The following is a 23,620-nucleotide window of genomic DNA, read 5'->3' as shown; positions in this document are numbered from 1 at the left end:
AGTCTGATAAAGGAGGTGTGCACACTGTGATGTCTTTGGATTTGTAAATACCAAAGGGGTACTGTGTTACTGATGAGTCTGATAAGGGAGATGTGCGGTATATCATGTCTTTGGGTTTGTAGACACCAAAGTGGTACTGTGTTACTGATGAGTCTGAAAAGGGAGGTGTGGGCTATATGATGTCTTTGGATTATTTGACACCAACAGGTTGCTGTGTTACTGATGAGTCTGATAAGGGAGATGTGCACTGTATGATGTCTTTGAATTTGTACATAACAAAGGGGTACTGTGTTACTGGTAAGTCTGTTAAGGGAGGTGTGCAGTATATGATGTCTTTGGATTTGTACACACCAAAAGGGTACTGTGTTACTGATGAGTCTGATAAGGGAGGTGTGCAGTATATGATGTCTTTGGATTTGTACATACCAAAGGGGTACTGTGTTATAGATGAGTCTGATAAGGGAGGTGTGCACTATATGATGTCTTTAGATTTGTACATATCAAAGGGCACTGTGTTACTGATGAATCTGATAAGGGAGTTGTGCAGTATATGATGTATTTCGATTCTTACATACCAAATGGGTACTGTGTTATAGATGAGTGTGATAAGGGAGGTGTGCACTGTATGATGTCTTTGGATTTGTACATAACAAAGGGGTACTGTGGTACTGGTGAGTCTGATAAGGGAGGTGTGCAGTATATGATGTCTTTGGATTTGTACATACCAAAGGGGTACTGTGTTACTGATGAGTCTGATAAGGGAGGTGTGCACTATATGATTTCTTTAGATTTGTACACACCAAAGGGGTACTGTGTTACTGATGAGTCTGATAAGGGAGTTGTGCAGTATATCATGTCTTTGGATTTGTAGACAACAAAGGGGTACTGTGTTACTGATGAGTCTGATAAGGGAGTTGTGCAGTATATCATGTCTTTGGATTTGTAGACAACAAAGGGGTACTGTGTTACTGATGAGTCTGAAAAGGGAGGTGTGCAGTATATTATGTCTTTGGATTTGTATGTACCAAAGGGTTACTGTGTTCATACCTCTCAACCTGGAAACATCAAAAATCTGGACAAGGCCCATGAAAAATAGGTACAAATCTGTACGCTGATTAACATGTAATTTGCATACATATGTATGTAACCCCACCCACTCCAATGGAATTGTGGGATACCAACTTTCGAACAAATACTGAACAGACAACCAAAATATGGCACCAGAGTCTCTCTGCAGCCACTCCAATGCCCCATTATCTGGCTATTTCGCCCCATTTACCATAAACCGTAATGTGTGCATACTGCTTTACTTCTACAATGATTATTTGGTTTTTATTTTTACATTTTGCAGTACATCAATACACAAACACTAACAGACATCTGATAAAGCAAACAATACTGTCTCACGATGAAAATAGACTTGGCATAAAACTTCTGCCCTTGAAACTCACATTCATTGAAACAGCATTGAAACCCACACACCACATCCAAAGAAAATGCATGATCTGGCCAGTGGTGGATAAAGATTACCTTAGGGCTGTTTTCAAATCATTGGCCCCCTTGCACACAAAACAAGAAACATACATGTGTTCTTTTCTTTGAGACACCTTCCTGACTTTATTAAGCTATATGCCTTGTATAATACAGAACAATTGTTAGACAGAGCACATTTTAAATTTATTGTTTGAGTGAACATTTTTACAGTAGGTTGTACTGTAGGCAATGAAAGAAAATGCATGAACCAATAATTATAAAACTTCCCGATTCAGAACATTTCAGACCACAAGCACTCAGGTCACACTAGTCACAAAATGATGCAAAGATGCATCTTTTTGGCTTCATGTTATGACTGAGTAGCCTGGCTACTCAATCAGGGGCTTCTTTTTTTTTAGACAAATCCCCATACAGCATTTACAATCCACCCAGCTTGCTAGGAGACCAAATAGATTTATTTATTTACGGATTACTCTTAATTCAATTTAGAGAATTAGTGGGTACAAAGCAACAGAATAAATCCTATAGGAGGATGCCAACCAATCACAGGATATGAACACACATATACACACACTACCTTACTTATATGCAGCACAACATCTAGGGGCAATATGAAGTAATGCCAGTTCACTTCATTCATGTATTTGTAATATGGAACCAAACCAGAACCCCCAGTGAAAATGTGCACAGGCATGGGTGAGCTATGCAAGTTCTTCATGGAAGGCATCACAAATGAGAACTGAACCAAAGAATTTAGAGGAGTGAATTAGCAACAATTGTGCAAGCTTGTCACCAGTGCCACACAATGGCTAAAGAAACTAAATCCTGACTATTACCTGCATGCAAATGATGCTTCAGACTACAGAATTCTAGAAGCATTTGGTAATGTTGGATCCATTTTTGTGCTAAATTGTCAACAGAACCCAAACATTTGATAAGGAAATTACTGCTGCAATTCTGGATAAGCATGCAAATGTATGGCACACTGTTCATGTCATTTGATGCATTACAGACATGTTTAGTAGAAGTATTTATCAAAGCCTACTGCTAAAACTCATATGACCTCCTTTGGTAAAAACAACTGACTAGGCAAAAAAAAAAAATCATGGAATGCTGTTGCCGGGTTATTGCCATCCACGCATCTAAAATGTGCATCAGCTCTGCTTATTGAATCAGCAATACATTTTTTCAGACATGGAAGTCTTCCTGCCAGTTACGTAGATTTGTTCTATTACAGTAACAATATTGATTACAGTACGATGAACAGCAAAAATAAATGGAAGCGAGAGTGATGCTGCTACGAATCAAGAAGCCGCTCACGAATTTTGGCAAATTACTTTAAAGTCTGAGAGCGAATAAATGATAAAATAAATGGATTCAATTGCATCTGATGGAGTGAACTGCTTTCACTCATATTATTCTACTTCTACAGGGTTTGGTACTATATTTTTCTTTGACAGGATTATTAGTAACAGATTGATGAACATTTGTGCATTTATTGTCTTTACTGAACACAATCTTGCAATCTTTTCATAACCGAGTCTTCTTAAAATTATATACACTGATATTCTTTATGTTCCAGAGATCAGACCGACTCTGATTTTAAAGGAAACAATGAGTTCTAGTCATACTCTGTCACCCCAAACAAAATATGTGTTCCCTACATCATATACACACAGACATCATTTGTTGTTTCCTTACCAGCAAAGTAAAACTCCGTTTATGGCCGCAGCAGCAAAAATGTCCAAAACCAGGCAGCCCATCCTTCTTGGCAAAGCTTTCTCCTTTCTGTTCTTGGCAGCCAGCAAGCAAAGCGGTTTAGTTCTTCTTGGCGCAAGCCAGCGCCAGCCTGTAATTCAAAAGTAAAGACAGCCTGTAATTCCGCAACCAGCCAGCCGGAAATGATGACTTGAGCTCCTTGAGCTCAATTCCGACTGGCTGGTAGCGCTGATGGAGCTGACGTCATCGCGCACGTGATGACGTCAGCTCAGACAGCGCGGAAAATTCAAAACATAAAAAAGCAAAAAATGGAAATGAAGGGTGTCACTCGGGAATCGTGGCACCCCTTCATTTGGACCCTAAAACTCGGTAAAAACCGAGTAATTCGGTATGGTTGGGAGGTCTGACTGTGTTACCGATGAGTCTGATAAGGGAGGTGTGCAGTATATGATATCTTTCGATTTGTACAAACCAAAGGGGTACTGTGTTACTGATGAGTCTGATAAGGGAGGTGTGCACTATATGATGTCTTTGAATTTGTACACACCAAAGGGGTACTGTGTTACTGATGAGTCTGATAAGGGAGATGCGCACTGTATGATGTCTTTGAATTTGTACACACCAAAGGGGCACTATGTTACTGATGAATCTGATAAGGGAGGTGTGCAGTGTATGGTGTCTTTGGATTTGTACACACCAAAGGGGTACTATGTTACTGATGAGTCTGATAAAGGAGTTGTACACTCCGTGATGTCTTTGGATTTGTAAATACCAAAGGGGTACTGTGTTACTGATGAGTCTGATAAGGGAGTTGTGCAGTATATCATGTCTTTGGATTTGTAGACAACAAAGGGGTACTGTGTTACTGATGAGTCTGAAAAGGGAGGTGTGCAGTATATTATGTCTTTGGATTTGTATGTACCAAAGGGGTACTGTGTTACTGATGAGTCTGATAAGGGAGATGTGCAGTATATGATATTTTTCGATTTGTACAAACCAAAGGGGTACTGTGTTACTGTTGAGTCTGATAAGGGAGGTGTGCACTATATGATGTCTTTGAATTTGTACACACCAAAGGGGTACTGTGTTACTGATGAGTCCAGTAAAGGGAGGGGTGCACTCTATGATGTCTTTGGATTTGTACATACCAAAGGGGTAGTATGTTACTGATGTATCTGATAAGGGAGATGTGCAGTATATGATGTCTTTTGATTTGTACACACCAAAGGGGGCTGTGGTACTGATGAGTCTGATGAGGGAAGTGTGCACTATAGGTTGCCTTTGGATTTTTACACACCAAAGGGGCACTGTGTTACTGATGAGTCTGATAAGGGAGGTCTGCACTATATGACGGCTTTGGATTTATACACACCATAGGGTTACTGTGTTACTGATGAGTCTGATAAGGGGGGTGTGCAGTGCATGATGTCTTTGTATTTATACATACCAAAGGGGTATTGTTTTACTGATGAGTCTGAGAAGGGAGGTGTACACTACATAATGTCTTTAGATTTGTACACACCAAAGGGGTACTGTGTTACTGATGAGTCTGATAAGGAAGGTGTGCAGTGCATGATTTCTTTGGATTTGTACACACCAAAGGGGTTCTGTGTTACTGATGAGTCTGATAAGGGAGGCATGCACTATGTGATGTTTTTAGATTTGTATATACCAAAAGGGATCTGTGTTACTGATGAGTCTGATGAGGGAGGTGTGCTTTGGATATTTGCACACCAAAGGTGCACTGTGTTACTGATGAGTCGGATAAGGGGGGTTTGTAGTATATGATGTCTGTGGATTTGTACACACCAAAGGGGTCCTGTGTTACTGATGAGTCTGATAAGGGAGGTATGCAGTATATGATGTCTTTGGATTTGTCATACCAAGGGGGTACTGTGTTACTGATGAGTCTGATATGGGAGGTGTGCACTGTATGATGTCTTTGGATTTGTACACACCAAAGCGGGTTGTGTGTTACTGGTGAGTCTGATAAGGGTGGTGTGCACTATATGACGTCTTTGGATTTGTACATACCAAAGGGGTACTGTGTTACTGATGAGTCAGAGAAGGGAGGTGTGCACTATATGATATCTTTTGATTTGTACATACCAAAGGGGTACTTTGTTACTGATGAGTCTGATAAGGGAGGTGTGCATTATATCATGTCTTTGGAAATTAAATGGGGCAGATAGAAGGATTTTTTGATGGTGGAAACGTGATGGGTAAATGAGAGAGAATAATCCATAAAAGTACCTAGGTCCCTTATGCCCACATATGTCCAAAAAGCAGTACCATATTTAGCATGAGGTTGGATAAACCTTTTTGCATCACACTGATATGCAGAATGTTTATGCATTTAACTTGAGATCATTTTCAGTACACTGGGAACGTTCATATTCTAGCCCTTGTTGGAGCAGTATAGTATCAGTGGATGAATGGCTTGCAGTGCATACCTCTCAACTATCCAGATTCTTGCAGAACGTCCAGATTTTTTGCATTATATTTTTGTATTTTTGGTCTTTTCCTCATACGATTTATGTTTTTTTGGCAAATCATTTAAGATTCAAGTCACACAATAATTACATACGTTTGAGTTTCAGACTATATAATCTTTATAAAATGTATGGTAAGACAAATCCTGTTATTCTAGTAAGTTTCTAAGTTTATAACAGCAGTATTTAAACTCTGTCCCTATTTTCGGGCCTTTGTCCCCTATTATTTTAAGCTTCGTCCAGATTTCTTGAGCTAAGAGGTTGAGAGGTATGGCAGTGGCTAGCCCGCAGTCATCAGCAAATTCGGCCATCAACACTTTTGGAATATTGGCTTAGATGTCTGCAGAATAAATGTCAAATATGAGAGGGCCCAGTGCTGATCCCTGTGGCACCCCACTAGTTAAAAATTTATGTTCATAGAGTCCCAGCAATTTTCACAACTGGGGATCAGTCGGATAGCCAGTTAACAATCCATTGGACAGTATAGGGATTTACATTGAATTTGTCTGTTTTTTTCAATATTACCAGCATGGGAGATAGTGTCAAAAGCATTGCTAAATTCAATATAAATAGCATGCACTGAGTGACTACTGCCCTCAGCCTCTGTAACCTTTTCAAAGAATTTTAGTGGGTTCAGGGGATAGGACTTGGCTTCATAAAATCAAACTGAGTGCAGCCTTAATCATTGTTACCTATGACTGCTTATATGACGTCTGCTATGTTATGATGTTCATCATATTGATCACTGCTGCAGTGTCCTTAGCTATATTGGTGATATCCAGCCAAGGATACAACAGCTGGCCAGCTTACAAACTTTCAGGACACCTTCCATGCACCCAAACTGTCTGGCAGCTCAGGCTAAGCTGACTACAAGACAAGTTTGAGCCCAAAGCCCGTCAGAGCTTTCCTGCCAATGGAGAGAGAGGCTGAGCTCTGAAAGAACAGTGCTATGAACAGTGGAAAATAAATGTCCACTTACAAAATACACCAAAAATAAGGGGGGTGGAGGGAAGAAGGGAACAGCTACTGTAGCAGTGATCATTCGAACAACTACTCTTATGGTAAGTTTATTTATACAGCTGTACGATTTTCATCATATTGATCGCTGCTGCAGTAGCCTTAGCTATATGGGCGTATTACCTTAGCTTACTACATTTGGGAGGTGGAAGGAGAATCTAAATCCTGACCTGGACCTAGAGAAGGAATCATGCTTATAGTGTTTTGTAAAAGTGTGTACAGAGGACCAACTAGCAACTTCTAGAATACTTCTAAAATCCAACCCTTTCCAAAAAGCCGTAGATGAAGCTAAGGCTCTGGTAGAGTAGGCCTTGACCCTGCCTGGAATAGTTTTGTTTTGGTGAGTATAGCAAAAGGTAATAGCCTTACACAGCCATTGGAAATGGTCTGTTTTGACACAGGTTTTTCCTTTGTCTTACTTTCACAAGAAATGAAAATTGATCCCAAGCTCTGAAGATTTAATTTTGTCAAGATAGAACCTGAGTTGCTTGTGAACATCCAAGGTATGGAGTATCCTTTCTCCCTCATTTTGTAATGGCAAGATGTTAAGTTGTCAATCTCGCCTTCATTCTTGCTGGATGGGTTCAACTTGCTAAGCTCGAGAGCTAATTTTACCAGCTCGAGGCAACCCTATATCCCATGATGCAAGGCGGAGATTACCCAGATCTCTTTTGCCGCTTCGCTAACGAGGTGCCTTCTTTTACCAGCTCTAGGTAAGTGAACTTTTCAGAGACTTTTGTCTACCCCCTTTAACTTTTTACATATAAATATTATTTTTTGTTAATTACCGACTCACGTTAACCCTATTCCTGTCAGTGTTCCCTTCTTTTAAGTAAATATTCCCTTACCCCTAGTTAGGCCTTAGGCCTTCCCCTCCCTACATTTTTTCCTGTCAGGGAATTTTTTGTGTGTGACTGTCTGTTATCCCTGTTAGTTTAATTTAATTAAATTGTTGGACTGAGTGTGTTTTGTGTGTGAGTGTGTTTCCAGTGTTTCATCGACACAGTTATGTCGAAGGACACTAAGGTCTCAGGCTTCAAGAAGTGTGACTCGTGCTGTCAGAAGATGTCTCTGACAGACGGTCACACTTCTTGTGTTTATTGCCTGGGATCTTGCACCTGCAGGACTCTTGTGCTATCTGTCATGCTTTCAGCCCAAGAGTCCTGCAGGAACGAAAAAATAAGCTCATTTTAAGGGGCTTATTAAACCCAGAGAGCTCCCCGACTAAGTCGGTGCCGGGGAAGCCCTCGAAACCTGTTAAGCCTTCGGCTCAGGCTTCCAAGCCGTCGGCTTCAGGTTCTTCCTCACCAGGTTCGAGATTGGCTCCGGCTGGAGCCGATCTTTCTATACCACTATCAGTATCGGCTCCATCCGGCGCCGATACTGTCAAGTCTAGACACTCAGTGTCTTCGGCTCCGATGGCTCCATTGATCTCGAAAAAGAGATCACGATCCCCTTCTGTGGAATCTATTCATTCGGCTCCGAGATCACCCTTGCTCTCGGAGCGGAGCCATCGGAGCCGATCTTCTCGGTCATCCAGGCTATCTGATCACGACCTTGAGAGAGTGGTGAGTAGACTATTAAAGTCTCAGGCATTGGCCCAAATACTCCATAGCCCATCTCAACAGACGGTAGCTATATCACATCCACCGAACATTCCTCCTTCGACTCTCTTACAGAGCTCGGAGCCGGAGCTCCTCGGAACCGGTACCATTGTGACTACGGAGCCGATACCACCCCTTTCGGCTCTGTCGTCCTCGGCTCCGATTTCCTCCTTGAGACCTTCATTGGAGGGATCCGGGCGTCTAGTCTCTCATCGGCTCCGAGGGGGCGAGTGGCATCGGACCCTTGTCCGACCCCGTTCTCCCTCTCGGAGCTTCGGCGCTGGTGAGCTCGGCCCCGACATCTGCCTCGGAGCCTTCCCTCTCGGTGAGGCCTGGGGTTCCTATCTCTTCGGAGCGGGAACCTTCTGGTCTCTCTGATGGGGGAGCCTTCGAGGTGATGAGGAGTGTACTAGCCCCTGGGCTTAGTCAACGGACAGTTCCATCAGCTCCTCCTACTACAGTGCCTGCTGACGTCTCTTCCCACTCTCTTGCTCCTGGACCCAGAGATCCAACGCCTCAGGTTTCCCCATTGGGAATATCTTCCTCTTCCGAGGCTTCTCCTGATCCATCAGGAGAACCCCCCCCGTAAGAGGACATGTAAGAGGAAACATTTAGACTCCCCTGAGTCTACTACATCAGATACTGACTTGGATGAGTCGGAGGGGTCCCCGAGGTATTCTTCTGAGGATGTCTCATTTTCAGACATCCTTGAAATCCTTAAACAGAGGGGGAACTGGCTCTCCCTTAATCCCTCCGAGGATGAGTCAGTATACCTGGAGGCGTTCGGATCTCGACCCTCCACCTCCTGGGTGTCTCCGCCTTTTGACCCTCTCATGGAAGTAGTGGCTCGGAAGGCGTGGATGGCTCTGGATTCGGTGGAACCTACCCCCAGGAGACCTTCAAAATTTATTACAGCCCCACAAGATAGACAATACTTAACAAAAGGTGTCCCAGTTGATGCCATGGTGGTGGCTGCTGCCACCAAGAAGGAATTAGCTGATCCTTCAGTACCTGTTCATCCTCCTAATAAGGATTCTAGGACTATGGACAGGTGCGGTAAGGATTTTTCTTCAGCGACTTTTGCCATGAGATCGCTGAACTACTTATGCCACTTCACCCGCCTTCAAAGAGATGTTCTTAAAGAGTTGGGAGAAGTGTTACAGGATCCGTCAGCTGCTGTGTCTCAGGATAAGATTAGCTCACAGCTAGGAATCCTTAACTCCATTGCTAACTCCTCCATGCGGCTCATTTCTTATGCAGCCGATGGAGCGAGTAGGGCCGCAGGCACAGGAGTGGCTTTAAGGCGTCAATCCTGGATGCGGCTTTGTAATTTTGCAGACCCCTTCAAGGCGTCTTTCACAAACTCCCCTTTTGATGGCTCGACCTTGTTCGGTCCTCAAGTGAAAGACACTTTATCTAGATGCGAACAAGATGGCAAGACTCTTTCTGCCGTAGGAGTCCGTTTCTCCACCCCTTCTAGACCTTACCCCAAAGGACAGAAGGGAGGGAAAATGTGGTTCTGCAAATCTCAAGGAGTCACGCCTGACGCTCGAAGTCAGTTTACCCCCAGAGGCAGAGGGGGTAACAATAATAGACGCCGCCCTAGGGGCAGAGGGGGTCCGCAGAATCAGGGTAGCAGAGAGCCTCTTTCTGACAAACCCTTCCAGCATCCCTGAGATGTTGCCCGATTGTCCGCCTTCGGAGACAGTCGGGGGAAAATTATCGCTGTACCCAATAGCCTGGCTTTCCCCTTCTCAAGACAAATGGGTACAGTCAATTATATCCGAGGGTTACAAAATTCCCTTTATTCAAACCCCAGTTCAACAAAAGGGAACCCTTCCAGACGTTCCACCTGGTCTAAGGGAACTAGCAGTACTAGAAATATCAAAACTGCTAGTAAAAAGAGCCATCCAGCCAGTCCCAGCGGGCCAAATAGGATCCGGAATCTACTCAAGGTTCTTTTTAGTTCCAAAAAAGACAGGGGACTGGAGACCAATATTAGATCTCAGCAAACTCAACAAGTTTGTAAAGAAATCAAGATTCCGGATGGTCACGCTTCAGTCCATTCTGCCCTTTCTGGGCAAGGACAATTGGATGTGCTCGATAGATCTTCAGGATGAGTACTATCACATAAAAATTCACAGATGCTCCAGAAGATTTCTCCGCTTTCGGCTGGGGACCAGTCACTTCCAATTCAGAGCCCTGCCCTTTGGACTCACTACAGCCCCCAGAGTGTTCACCAAATGCATGGCAGTGGTTACGGCTCACCTGAGACGTCAAGGATTCCAGGTGTTTCCATATCTAGATGACTGGCTCCTCACTGCCACCACCAGGCATCAGCTTCTCCAAGCCAGAAATTACACCATTCACACTTGCAGAGGGCTAGGAATTTCTATAAATTTCAAAAATCTGCCTTGTCGCCTTGTCAATATATTACTTTTATAGGTGCAAATTTGGACACCGTACAACTTTCTGCAAGGTTGACAGACCAAAGGATCTTGGACATTCAAAGACACGTCCAAGTGATTCTATTCAGCAACAAAATTCAGGCCAGATTTGCTCTGAAAGTACTGGGTCTTATGGCGGCCGCCATAACACTTCTTCCCCTCGCCCGCTTTTACATGCGGCTGCTACAATGGATGCTATTCACCCAATGGTCCTTTCAACAACTTCCCATGCGTCACGAGATCATAGTAATTCCAACTTGCAAAAGACATCTGACTTGGAGGATATCGTCCCCTCAAATCCATCAAGGCAGACCATTTGTTCCTCTTGCCCCGGTTGCCACGGTTACATCGGACGCCTCCCTGATCGGGTGGGGGGGGCATTATCAGGGCAGAATGGTCCATGGCACTTGGCAACCTTTCGAGTACCATCTGCACATAAATGTTCTGGAGATGAGAGCAGTGCTTTTAACGTTGCAAGCCCTCAACGACTCTCTTCCCCTGGGAACTATTGCAGTCCAAATGGACAATATGTCCGTAGTGTGGTACATAAACAAACAGGGCGGAACCAAGTCCTATCCACTGTGTCGAGAGGCTCTCAGACTTTGGCAATGGGCAATCTCCTCTCACCGGTTTCTGATAGCAACGCACATCCCCGGGAAATCCAACATCATAGCGGACAGATTGAACAGAGCTATTCTCATGCCTCACGAGTGGTCTCTCAAACAGTCGGTGACGGAAGAGATTTTTCAGAAGTGGGGCCTTCCTTGCTGCGACCTTTTCGCTACACCTCAAAACAGCAAATGCCCAGACTTCTCTCTCTTCCCCCTTCCAGGCCATCCCCCCAGAGACGCTCTAACCCAAGATTGGCCCCGGGGACTTCTTTATGCTTTTCCTCCTTTTCCGCTGATACCTCAGCTAATTCAGAAAGCAATCCGCCTTGTGAGCCAAGTTGATTCTCATTGCCCCTTATTGGCCTCGACAGATTTGGTTTCCATTCCTACATCATTACCTCTTGGTACAGCCATGGCATCTGGACCCAGTTCCAGATCTTCTGACCCACCAGTTGGGTCAACTGCACCAATCCATACCTTCTCTCAACCTCACTGCATGGTTGCTCCACTTCCATCCTTAGCCAGGCTTCCTATGATTTCTAATCCTGTACGGGATATCATAGTAGCTTCCCTAAAATCTTCTACCAGATAGATCTACACTAGTAAATGGTGACGTTTCTCTTTCTGGGCAAAAGCTAGGAACATAGACCCCCTATACTGCTCCAATTCATTCGGTGTTGGACTTCCTAGCTGACATTTTTAATTCAGGATCCTCTTCTTCCACAGTGAAAGTTCAACTGGCAGCCATTTCAAATTTTCATATAGGCTTTTTGGACCATAACATTATGTCACACAAACTTTGCAAGGCATTCCTTCGAGGTATCTTTTTATTGAAACCTCCTATTAGAGACCCCCCACCACAGTGGGATCTAAATTTAGTTTTAACATCCTTGATTCTTCCCCCGTTCGAACCTGCAGCTCCCTGTTCCTTGAAATTGCTTTCTTGGAAGACACTTTTTCTAGTTGCCATTACATCTGCCAGGAGAGTATCTGAGCTTCATGCTCTCTGTGTTTGCCCTCCCTATCTAATATTCCACAAAGATAGGGTATCCCTAAGAACTAATCCGTCTTTCTTACCAAAGGTGGCATCTCAGACTAACCTAAATCAGTCCATTGATCTTCCAGTATTTTTCCCGAATTATTCTGATAGAGCTGAACAAAAGTTACATTATCTCGATGTTCACCGTCAGCTGAGATATTATCTGGATAAGACAAAAATTTTTAGGAAATCTGATCAACTTTTTCTATCCTATGCAGAGAACAGGAAAGGCCTTCCAGTTTCTAAGGTAACTTTATCTAGGTGGCTGTCTTCCGTGATCACTTACATTTATCAGAGGCAAAGAGTTGGTTTCTAACCCAAAAGCCCATTCTACCAGAGCTCTAGCTACATCTACAGCTTTTCAAGCTAGCCTTCCAATAGACACTATTTGTGCAGCAGCCACATGGGCCTCTCCTCATACCTTTGTCTCACATTACAAATTAGATTTGGTCTCCAGAGACAGAGCAAATTTTGGTTCCACCGTTCTCAAGAGTCTGTTCCATTGAGCCACCCAGGATAGAGGTGCTAGGGACGCGGTCCCATCCAGCAAGAATGATGGCGAGATTGACAACTTAACATTTAGAAGTTATGTACCTACCATAACGTTCCATGTTAGTTGTCTTCTCTCGCCTTCTTTCTTGCGTCCTGCCCTCCTTCCCCCTAGCCTGGTCAGACCGAGAAGATTATACATCTTCTATTAAGAGGTTATTACCTTTTTCTAGCTGTTCAACTCCTAGTGTCACTAGATTATTTGGATCCTTTCTAGAGGGTTATGATGTTATTTAGTATTTTTTATTTCTTCCTCCTAAGTTGGAAGAAAATACTGCTATTTCTTTAGCTGCCAAACGAGATCTGAGTAATCTCCGCCTTGCATCATGGGATATAGGGTTGCCTCGAGCTGGTAAAATTAGCATTCGAGCTTAGCAAGTGCCGAGTCGGAGCCGAGGATCGGCTCCGAACCCATCCAGCAAGAAAGAAGGCGAGAGAAGACAACTAACATGGAACGTTATGGTAGGTACATAACTTCTAATTTACTTATACAACTTTTCTTTCCATGTTTGTGGTTATATGGCTGGTGAGGTTGATGGACCTATAACTGGGTCTGTCGAGGTGCTGTCCTCATCTAAGAGAGTCACAATGGCTGTTCTTCAGGCATCGGGTACAAACCCAGTGGCTAGGCTGAGGCTGAACAGTTTTAGTAGAGACTCAGATACCTGAGCACTTGACACTGATGAGAATGCAGCCTCTTTTGTTATCTGGAACCATAGAACTTTATTTTTTTCCTTTGACAGGGATTCTAAGACTTGTTCCAAGGCGATTTTAGGAGAAAGTAAATTTTGAGAAATAGTGAGGGCAGCAATGTTATATGAGTTAAAGTTACTGCTAAATTTGTCTGTTGATTTATTGACTATATCCTCAGGATTAAATATGTGATATTATTATTATTATGCATGAGATCACTGCATTTTTGAACATTATGCCTTAATTTCCTGACATAACTGAAGAATAATTTGTTGTTTCCTTTGGCAGCTGTAGTAACTTTTAGTTTGTACTGTTTTACATTTTGTAATACTCCTTGGTGGAATGTTTCAATGTGGTCGTAAGGTAGGGGGATGGGATTTCTTCCAACTTTTCATTACTTTCCTTTTATTAATACATGATTTCTACCCGATGGGATTTTCCTGAGTTTACTGTTATATTTAGTGCAAATGGATATATAATTATTCTAAGTAGTTTTTAGGTGTTGGTAAAAACTGGAGGTGAATTTGGCAGCCCTCTTAGTTGGTTCCATTTGCAGGGGATGTTAGGAATTTTGCACTGGTCTTCTAAAAGCCAAAGTAGGTTTACCCTGGAGAAGTCATTAAAGACAGTCTCATTTGGAGGTGGTGGCATGATACCATTAGATCTGGTAGTGAAGATTATTAATTCATGATCACATTTATAGGGATGAAGGAATGTGAGATGGGGTACAGATGGGGGACAGGCTAGTAGGGTAGTAAGGACCAGTGCAATGATATTAGAGCCTCTAGTGGGTAGTTTTTCAATTTGCTCTGGTGCATTGGTATTAAAAGTCTAGGAAATGCCAAGCATATTTATTTTCAGAGGTGGAAGTGTACCAGTCAATACTTAGATAATTCTAGTCGCCTAGCAAGGAGTAATTGGATATGGTTAGGGTGATTTTAATCTCCGAGTGCTCAAAGTTAGGGTCATATGTAATCTGACTTGAAGAAATTATGTTTCTGACAAATGTAGATACTTCCCCTCAGTTACCCAAGGGCCTGAAGATGTGATAGGTGCAAAACCCTGGTATAGAGGAGGTGCTGTCATTGCACTGAAAGCATGTTTAAAACTACACAGATAAAAATGTGTTCAAGTTGCAAGAATATTTTGAGTTCTTGAATCTTTCTGTTTAAACTTCTAGCCTTGAATAGTGCCATCATTATGTTGTCCAAGTTTGAGGCATCCTGGAGGTCCAAAATGCATATCTAGTCTCCATGGAACAGACAAAGTAAAATAGATTGTAATGGAACCATATAAAAGTGATTTTTTTAATGTGAAAGTTTAAGCTGCTGAGATCTAGAATGGTCTTGAGATACTTTCTTTTCTTTTGTATAGAATATAATAGAATCTGGAGGAGTAGCACCCTTATGCTTTCCAGCTGGATGGGACATCTGCATAACTTTTTCTTAAGAGACTGAGTAATTCCATCCTTTCCAATTGTTTTTTCTAGGTTAATCAGCTGGGGAGGGTGATAATATTGGTGGTGATTGGCTGAATAATGGTTTACATAGTATTTGAGTATTATACCCTAACCCTTATGACCTTTTTGATTTATAATCACTGTGTGGGGGAGCTGATTCCTGACTGCTTCCAGAAGGAAGCTGCCAGAGAACCCTTTTTCATACACTTAAGGAGGTTCAAATCTTGGCCAGAGAGGGAAGACAAATTTTAACTGTAGACTCCCAAAAGTCACTTTTGTATCCTCCAAAACAGTCAGTTGATATGAGTTAGGAGTTCCACTGTAGAGCTGTACCTGGTCCTGCTGCTCTGGCTGAGTGTACCACGTCCTGTTGCTCTGGCTGATTGTAGGGCTGTACCTGGTCTGGCTGCTCTGGCTGAGTGTAGGGCTGTACCAAGCCTGCTGCCCTGGCTGAGGGTAGGGCTGTAACAGGTCCCACTGCACTGGCTGAATATAGGACTGTACCAGGTCCTGCTGCTCTGGCTGAGTGTATGTCTGTACCAGGTCCTGCTCTTCTGGCTGAGTATAGGACTGTACCAGGTCCTGCTTTTCTGGGTGAGTGTAAGGCTGTACCAGTTCCTGCTTTTCTTGGTGAGTGTAAGGCTGTACTTGGTCCTGCTTTTCTGGCTGAGTGTATGTCTGTACCAGGTCCTGCTGCTCTGGCTGAGGGTAGGACTGTACCAGGTCCTGCTGCTCTGGCTGAGTGTATGTCTGTACCAGATCCTGCTTTTCTGGCTGAGTGTAGGACTGTAACAGGTCCTGCTGCTCTGGCTGAGTGTATGTCTGTACCAGGTCCTGCTTTTCTGGCTGAGTGTAGGACTGTGCCAGGTCCTGCTTTTCTGGGTGAGTGTAGGGCTGTACCAGGTTCTGGTTTTCTGGCTGAGTGTAGGGCTATACCAGGTCCTGCTGCTTTGGCTGAGGGTAGGACTGTACCAGGTCCTGCTGCTCTGGCTGAGTGCATGTCTGTACCAGGTCCTGCTGCTCTGGCTGAGTGTATGTCTGTACCAGGTCCTGCTTTTCTGGCTGAGTGTAGGACTGTACCAGGTCCTGCTTTTCTGGCTGAGTGTAGGAATGTACCAGGTCCTGCTTTTCTGGCTGAGTGTAGGGCTGTACCTGGTCCTGCTGCTCTTGCTGAGTGTAGGGCTGTACCTGGTCCTGCTTTTCTGGCTGAGTGTAGGGCTGTACCAGGTCCTGCTGCTCTGGCTGAATGTAGGGCTGTACTGGGTCCTACTGCTCTGGCTGAGTATAGGGCTGTACCGGGACCTGCTGCTCTGGCTGAGTGTTTGTCTGTACCAGGTCCTGCTTTTCTGGCTGAGTGTAGGACTGTACCAGGTCCTGCTTTTCTGGGTGAGTGTAGGGCTGTACCAGGTTCTGCTTTTCTGGCTGAGTGTAGGGCTGTACCTGGTCCTGCTGCTCTGGCTGAGTGTAGGGCTGCAACAAGTCCTGCTGCTCTGGCTGAGTAAGGCTGTACCAGGTCCTGCTGCTCTGGCTGAGTATAAGGCTGTACCAGGTCCTGATGCTGTGGCTGAGTGTAGGGCTGTACCAGGTCCTTCTTTTTTGGCTGAGTGTAGGGCTGTCCTAGGTCCTGCTACTCTGGCTGAGGGTAGGGCTGTACCAGGTCCTGCTGCATTGGCTGAGTGTAGGGCTGTTGCAGAACAAAGCTTAGTTCATAAAACCAAAACTGAATGCAATATGAAACAAACCAAGAAATACTGATGAAAGGTCTGTTTGACCTGAAAGCTTTTTTGTATTAAAACACTTGTTCGGTATCAATGTTGCTTGGTTTGTTTCATACTGCATCCAGTCTGAGTGTATGGCTGTACCAGGTCCTGCTGCTGTAGCTGAATGTAGGGCTATATCAGGTCCTGATGCTTTGGCTGAGTGTAGGGCTGTACCTAGTCCTGCTGCACTGGCTGACTGTAGGGCTGTACCAGGTCCTGCTGCTCTGGTTGAGTGTAGGGCTGTACCACGTCCTGCTGCTCTGGTTGAGTGTAGCGCTGTACCAGGTCCTGATGCTTTGGCTGAGTGTAGGGCTGTATCAGGTCCTGCTGCTCTGGGTGAGTGTAGGGCTGTACCAGGTCCTACTGCTCTGGGTGAGTGTAGGGCTATACCAGGTCCTGCTTCTTTGGTTGAGTGTAGGACTGTATCAGGTCCTGATTCTCTGGCTGAGTGTAGGTCTGTACCCGGTCCTGCTGCTTTGGCTGAGGGTAGGACTGTACCAGGTCCTGCTGCTCTGGCTGAGTGTATGTCTGTACCAGGTCCTGCTTTTCTGGCTGAGTGTAGGAATGTACCAGGTCCTGCTTTTCTGGGTGAGTGTAGGGCTGTACCAGGTTCTGCTTTTCTGGCTGAGTGTAGGGCTGTACCTGGTCCTGCTGCTCTGGCTGAGTGTAGGGCTGTAACAAGTCCTGCTGCTCTGGCTGAGTGTAAGGCTGTATCAGGTCCTGCTGCTCTGGGTGAGTGTTTGGCTGTACCTGGTCCTGCTTTTCTGGCTGAGTGTAGGGCTGTACCAAGTCCTGATGCTCTGGCTGAGTGTAGGGCTGTACCTGGTCCTTCTTTTCTGGCTGATTTTAGGACTGTTCCAGGTCCTGCTGCTCTGGCTGAATGTACCGCTGTACCAGGTCCTGCTGCTCTGGCTGAGTGTAGGGCTGTACCAGATCCTGCTGCTCTGGCTGAGTGTAGCACTGTTCCAGGTCCTGCTGCTCTGGCTGAGTGTAGCGCTGTACCAGGTCCTGCTGCTCTGGCTGAGTGTAGCGCTGTACCAGGTCCTGCTGCTCTGGCTGAGTGTAGCGCTGTACCAGGTCCTGCTGCTCTGGCTGAGTGTAGCGCTGTACCAGGTCCTGCTGCTCTGGCTGCACCTTTGGCTGTATTGTACAAAACACTGTTCAAAAGCCTTGAACTTGTCATTAGTTGGCCTATCCAATACCTCCTTCATCTCATGAAGCATTTCAGTAGTTAGAACACTTTGGAAATATGTCATGTGGATGAGGTAATTCAGTGCCTGCAAGGGCCCTGTAGCAAATGAAAATGTTTATCAAGTCTGTCCGTGGCACTGGATTTTCTCTCTGAGGAATGGATAGTTTGGATCTGCAGATTTGCAGTTGTATGTAGAGATGCTGCAGATACACTAAGGGCAGACTTGGGAGTCTCTGCCTAAATTGGGTAATGCTGTAGTGGGGGGGGGATGTGGGCTAACTTACAAGGAACTAGGCTACTATGTCTGGATATTCCCACATAACCTTGATTGCATCCTCCAGGACATCTACCAGTGGTAGAACTAACCAGGAGGACAATGGGATAAACATGTAGGCGTATTGCAGCCTCCTTTGAACAGATGGCACAAGACTTGCAGTCTACTCCCATTTTAATGCAACATTAGCAGATACACTGCAAATGTTAGATCCTTGGGAGGGGATACTCTGGAATTTTCCCTTTCCTCCCCTCTATGCCAGTTGTTGGGGAAATTGAGTGGATACTGTATTTGTCTTCCTTTTTCCTGACGTTTTGGGTGTCTTGGAGTCTTTCTGGTGGTGATTCCTGTTCTGGGAAAGAGGATACCATTTGTGGGAATGCCACTGTGCAGGAGCTGGGTTATGGGTTTGAAGGCTGCATAGTACAATTATGCAGTATTTAATGGAAACTATGGTATTATGATAAGATATACTGCCAGCATAGTTATGTGTAGCATACATTGCAGTACTGGGGGGACTGTGTGTTCGTCCAGGAGTTTGCTTGTTGATGTCTGCTTAATGGATCCCAAAAGCAGCAGCATCATGCTGGTAAGTTCCATCAACAAGGAGTACAACACTCATATGATACCAAATAATGGACCGATGAGTATTGATGTCGAGTACCTCCTTGATGGAGGCATCATCATCATCATCATCATCATCCAAAGTGAGAAGTCTGGTGCAGGAAGGGAAACAGCAGGACACTGGGTGCTGGCATTGAGAATGCGGGCCTCAGTGGTGACACTTGGAAAAGTGGCATTGTTGGATAACAGATTACTGGTGACATGGTTATAGGTAACCATATTACTGGGAAAAGAACAATTCTGAACCCTCTTGCAAATTCTTCCTGCATCCCTGGAACAAGAGGATTGGAGAAGGAGCAGACAATTTCTTTCTTTGTTCTTTAACAGTTATTTTAGCAAGTTTATAGTAACCAGTGGAGGGCAGTGGCAGAGAAGATGTGGTGTTTGTAGAAGTGTCTATGAACACCTGCACTGTAGAGTTTGGTCAGTCCCAAGATGGGAATGGTAGGTCGTCTTTTTTGAGTGTATTCTTTTTCCCTTCCATGCTTGCTGTCATTAAGCCTACACCCTTCCCTTTGGATAAACATGGCCCATTTCTTCTCTTATCCTGGAATTTCACCTGGGATCAGGGCAAGAACAGACTGAAGGAGGCTGTCATTCACGCAACCTTAAGTGTGCTTTATGTCCTCTTCTACATCCTGGCAGTGATGGCATTTGTAATGGCTTAACTCCATCCCTGGCTAAAGGAATGTGCAGTCCTCATGTCCACAATGTGTTTCCTAAGTGAATGCATGTTTTTTCATATCAGTGTTGAAGCCTACCACTAGTTTGTGGCTTGTTGAGTCTAATGACCACCGAAGATGCACATTTACATTGCCTCACCTCCTGCAAATGGCATATTCACCTTTCATTGCCATCTCCATGAGGCAACCAAGCCATTAATCAAAGTCACTTCTCCGGGACTGTAGTCAGGCTTTTATTGCTCTATGCTACTAGAATTTGCTTGGATGGTAGATAGTCTTGTGTAGTCCTGTCTTTGTGTTTTGATTCCTACTGTGCCTGTTAATAAGCAATTTTGAATCAGTCTCTGGAGTTTGAGCTGATGATTGAATGGTTTATAATTTTTGGGCACAGTAACCCTGAGTGTTCTGACTATCTGGGTGAGTTCTAGAGTTAGAATAGAGGACCACTACTCTGTATCTGGTGATCCACAAGGCTTCTGCATATGGTTTGGAGGTTTATCTACCAGAGTCGTCTTTATCAAATAGTACTGAAACTTCTTTGCACCATAGTACAGTTAAAAGCTTCATAAAAAGGAGACGTGTTGTTTCTTTCTCCTAGCCAAATTAGACAAAACTCGTGCTTATTGGCAGTCAGGATATCCGGACTGCACTCACACTTCTTAAATAGGAGCTTTGGAATTTCAACCTGGACAGGCTTTAGGCCCAAGATGCCAAACATAAGAAGGGGAAGCAGAAGGTAACGGGGAATTGAAATATGGGCTCAGTTACTTAGCTAGGAAGACGAGTAAAAGGGACATGCTCACTCATGATGATGCAGTCATTGGTTCAGATAAAAAACACCTTTCAAATTTTGCCCAAAACAGCCCAAGAGTGCTCTCATGTGGCTGAAGGTTTACATGAGAACGAAGAACTAGAGAGTGCGGGAGAGTGATAACTGATGGCAAGAAACAGCAGCAAGGTAGTCTGAGAGGTTTATTGTCAGAGCAGTTGTAATTCTTCAATACAATATATAGCCCTGTAGGTTACCAACATCACACCTATTTTTATCAAATACTTTGTTCCCATTGTGGGCTGTCTTTGTTCTTCTGAAAACAACTTGTAGGATCAGACTCTGTTCTGTCTATGTGATACTGTTCTTCACCTGCATTTTCCATGGAACTAATTTGACTATATTTATGAAGTGAAAATTGAAAAAAAATACTACATATTGATTTACTTCAAAGGTTTTATCAGGCACACGTCATCAGAGATCATGTGACTTTATAATACTCTTTTCTATGAAGTAAGGAGACAAAAGGTTGTTTAATGACTCAGCACATCATTTCATCAGAAATTATAATTTATTTTATTTACTGTACCTCTGAAGTCCACCTTCCATCTAGTGACTGACATTCAGGCAACACATCAGTAAATGTAATGATATTAATCTGACTATAAATTAATTCCCGTGGCAAAAATCTGATTTGACATTTTTTCTGTTTTTTTTTTTTTTTTTTTTCTTTAGGAAGCGGACATCTGCAGTTCCAGGAAGGACATAGATATAGTTATCGGTACACAAGTGTGACAAAAACATCTCTGCAAGGGAACATATATAACAGCAGTGGCATTTCTCTGACATGTATAGCAAACATCGATGTTCGAGACAGATGCAATTTGATTTTAAAGGTGAGCAAGATTTTGTACATCGTTGTATGTCATTTTATTTAACACTGCAAATATACAAAAAAGGTATACTATAGAAAAAAACAACTATGCAATCTGATTAGCCCTTGAAAATGCATTCAGAGACTGTCTTGAAAGAGACAGCCTTCTATGTAACTTATTACTTGTGTCTGTATACAGTGACAAATAGTAGTAGGAGTCCAGAATTTGTGGAGCTGTTGAGAACATTTCCTAAAAATAGAAATTTATAGTAAAATTCACATGTATATGAACCTTATTAAAAGTAACACCCATACTGAGACATTTTCCTGCTCAATGCTGGTCTGAATGATAGGATATGGCGGTATACCAGGGCTGCTTTAATTCATGGCTAGAACTGAATCTGTATTTAAAATGTTATCTACAATATAAATCTGTCTAAATACTAATACATATATGGAGGATTTTGATTCAGTGATGAGTTGTTGCTTGCTGACCTTTCAGAAATTACTAGCCGAATGACCAGCTAATATCTGTACATCAGACAAATGTCCTTCTATTCATTGTTGCAGTATTCTTTACATATGGGTTGTATTCCACCCAACGACCCAACGTCCGGCCTGTATACAAAAGCTTAAAGCCACTGCCTGTATGTGGCACGTCGCATGACAGCACAGATAACGTTGGCCCTAAAAGGGACATCTGCACGTACAATCTTCAGACTTTTTCGCTGCCATTTGGAAAGGTTGACTTGTATGTTGTTCTGCTGTTGGATATTGTGTGTTTTATCTTACAACTTCAGATAAGTACCCCATAGGGGATTTATTTTGCTGCTGCTTCCTCTTTTTGTTGTTAATGTCATTCAGGAAGGGCAAGTATAGGTGTGGAAGGCAAATTCCACATAAGGATAGTCACGAGCTTTGTTTGTTCTGTTTAGGGCCTACTCACGACCATCGCTCTTGTTCTGTCTGTCAGGCCTTTGTACCTAAGACGTTGTGTAGTTGTTTGTCAGCTTTAAACCTTTAGTTAGAAAACCAGAGACTCAAATATCTGGCTAGGGATACATTGGAGGGTTCTGGGAGTTCTTCTGAGCCATCTGGGAAGAGGAAGGTCAGCAGTGTTAGGCCCGAAACCTCTTTAGCTGAGCCTTCTTCCTGTGACGTACCCCTTGAGGTTGGTGAAAATCTGGTGGTGTGTTCAGAGGTTGGGTCTGCTTCTATGGTAGGTACCACAATGGAAGCCATGAGGAGTGGGGTTCCTAGCATGTCCGAGGCTATGTAGACGTCTGGTTCAGACGACTTGGGGGAACCACGGCTTGGTATTTTAGAGGACTCGGGAACCATTCCTGCCCCTCAGTCTAAGGATGTTTCAGACTTTAGGACTATATCTGCCCACTCTCCTCAACAGGAGAAGCATGTTAAAAAGAGGCAAAAGACCAGGCATTCCACCATTCCTTCTACACCTTTGTCAGATTAGGATGGTTTCTTGCAGGGTCTCATTAAGGCTCTTATGGCCTTGAGGCCTCCAGCTTTGGCTTCCCCTATTTCAGTACCTGCTTTGTCCTCATCTCCTGTGCCACCATCGGGGTCTCAGGGGTAATTTTCTATGCAGGATCTGGAATATCAGGTTCAGGACTCTGATTCTGAGAGGTCTTCTTCAGATGATGACTCTTTAGCTTACTCCACTCAGATTCTTTCCCCTCTGGAAGAGTCTAAAGGGGGATTCCCCCATAGAAGAGCTTTCCTTTGGGGAAACTATTAATAAAACGAGGAAATTCTTTAAGTGGGATTCTTCCCAAATTTCAGAGGAGCAAAAAAGATATTATGATCTTCTCCAGCTGGAGGCCCCTGCTCCTTCAGCAGTCCCTCCAGGACTTCCAGCTTTCTTAGATGTCTTTGTATCTGCCTCTTAAACCCCTGAATCTCAAGCCTCTGCAGCTAAAAGGCCTGACCGTTTTTGTAAGGTCCCTGAGAATTGTAAGTTTTTTTTAAATGCTGTACAACTGATCCAGTTTTGGTCACCATTACTTCTGACAAATCTTCCTGGGTATCTCCTTCTACAAAGTTGCTTCCTTCTGATAAGGAAAGTAAACTTTTGGAAAGGTTGGGGAAAAAGGTCTATACTTCTTTCAACTTGGCTATCAGAGCTATTAAATACCTGACACATATGTCTAGGCATGCCCTGACTTTGCTGTCTCAAGCTTCCCAGGCTCTTTCCCAATTACCTGACTCAGAGGCTAAGCCCCTGACTCTTTCTCTTTAGTCTGCTTTCTCCCAGGTAGCTAGACATTCAATAAAATCTAGATTTGAAGTAGGGACTTCA

General features: G+C 43.8%; 1 protein-coding gene across 1 annotated transcript in view; it reads left to right on the top strand.

Moving 5' to 3' along the window:
- Positions 1-23,620, top strand: part of LOC122816128 — a 730,565-nt gene that overhangs the window by 91,592 nt on the left and 615,353 nt on the right. The window contains exon 2 of the mRNA XM_044088887.1: positions 21,162-21,322. The gene's annotated coding sequence lies outside the window, so the exon portion shown is untranslated. The remainder of the gene's footprint in view (positions 1-21,161; positions 21,323-23,620) is intronic.

This window comes from Protopterus annectens, chromosome 12.part0 (assembly GCF_019279795.1).
Source record: "Protopterus annectens isolate FY-2018-M chromosome 12.part0, PAN1.0, whole genome shotgun sequence".
Classification (NCBI taxonomy): domain Eukaryota; kingdom Metazoa; phylum Chordata; order Ceratodontiformes; family Protopteridae; genus Protopterus; species Protopterus annectens.
Note: the sequence above shows the minus strand (reverse complement) of the source record. Positions and strands in the feature narration are given on the sequence as shown.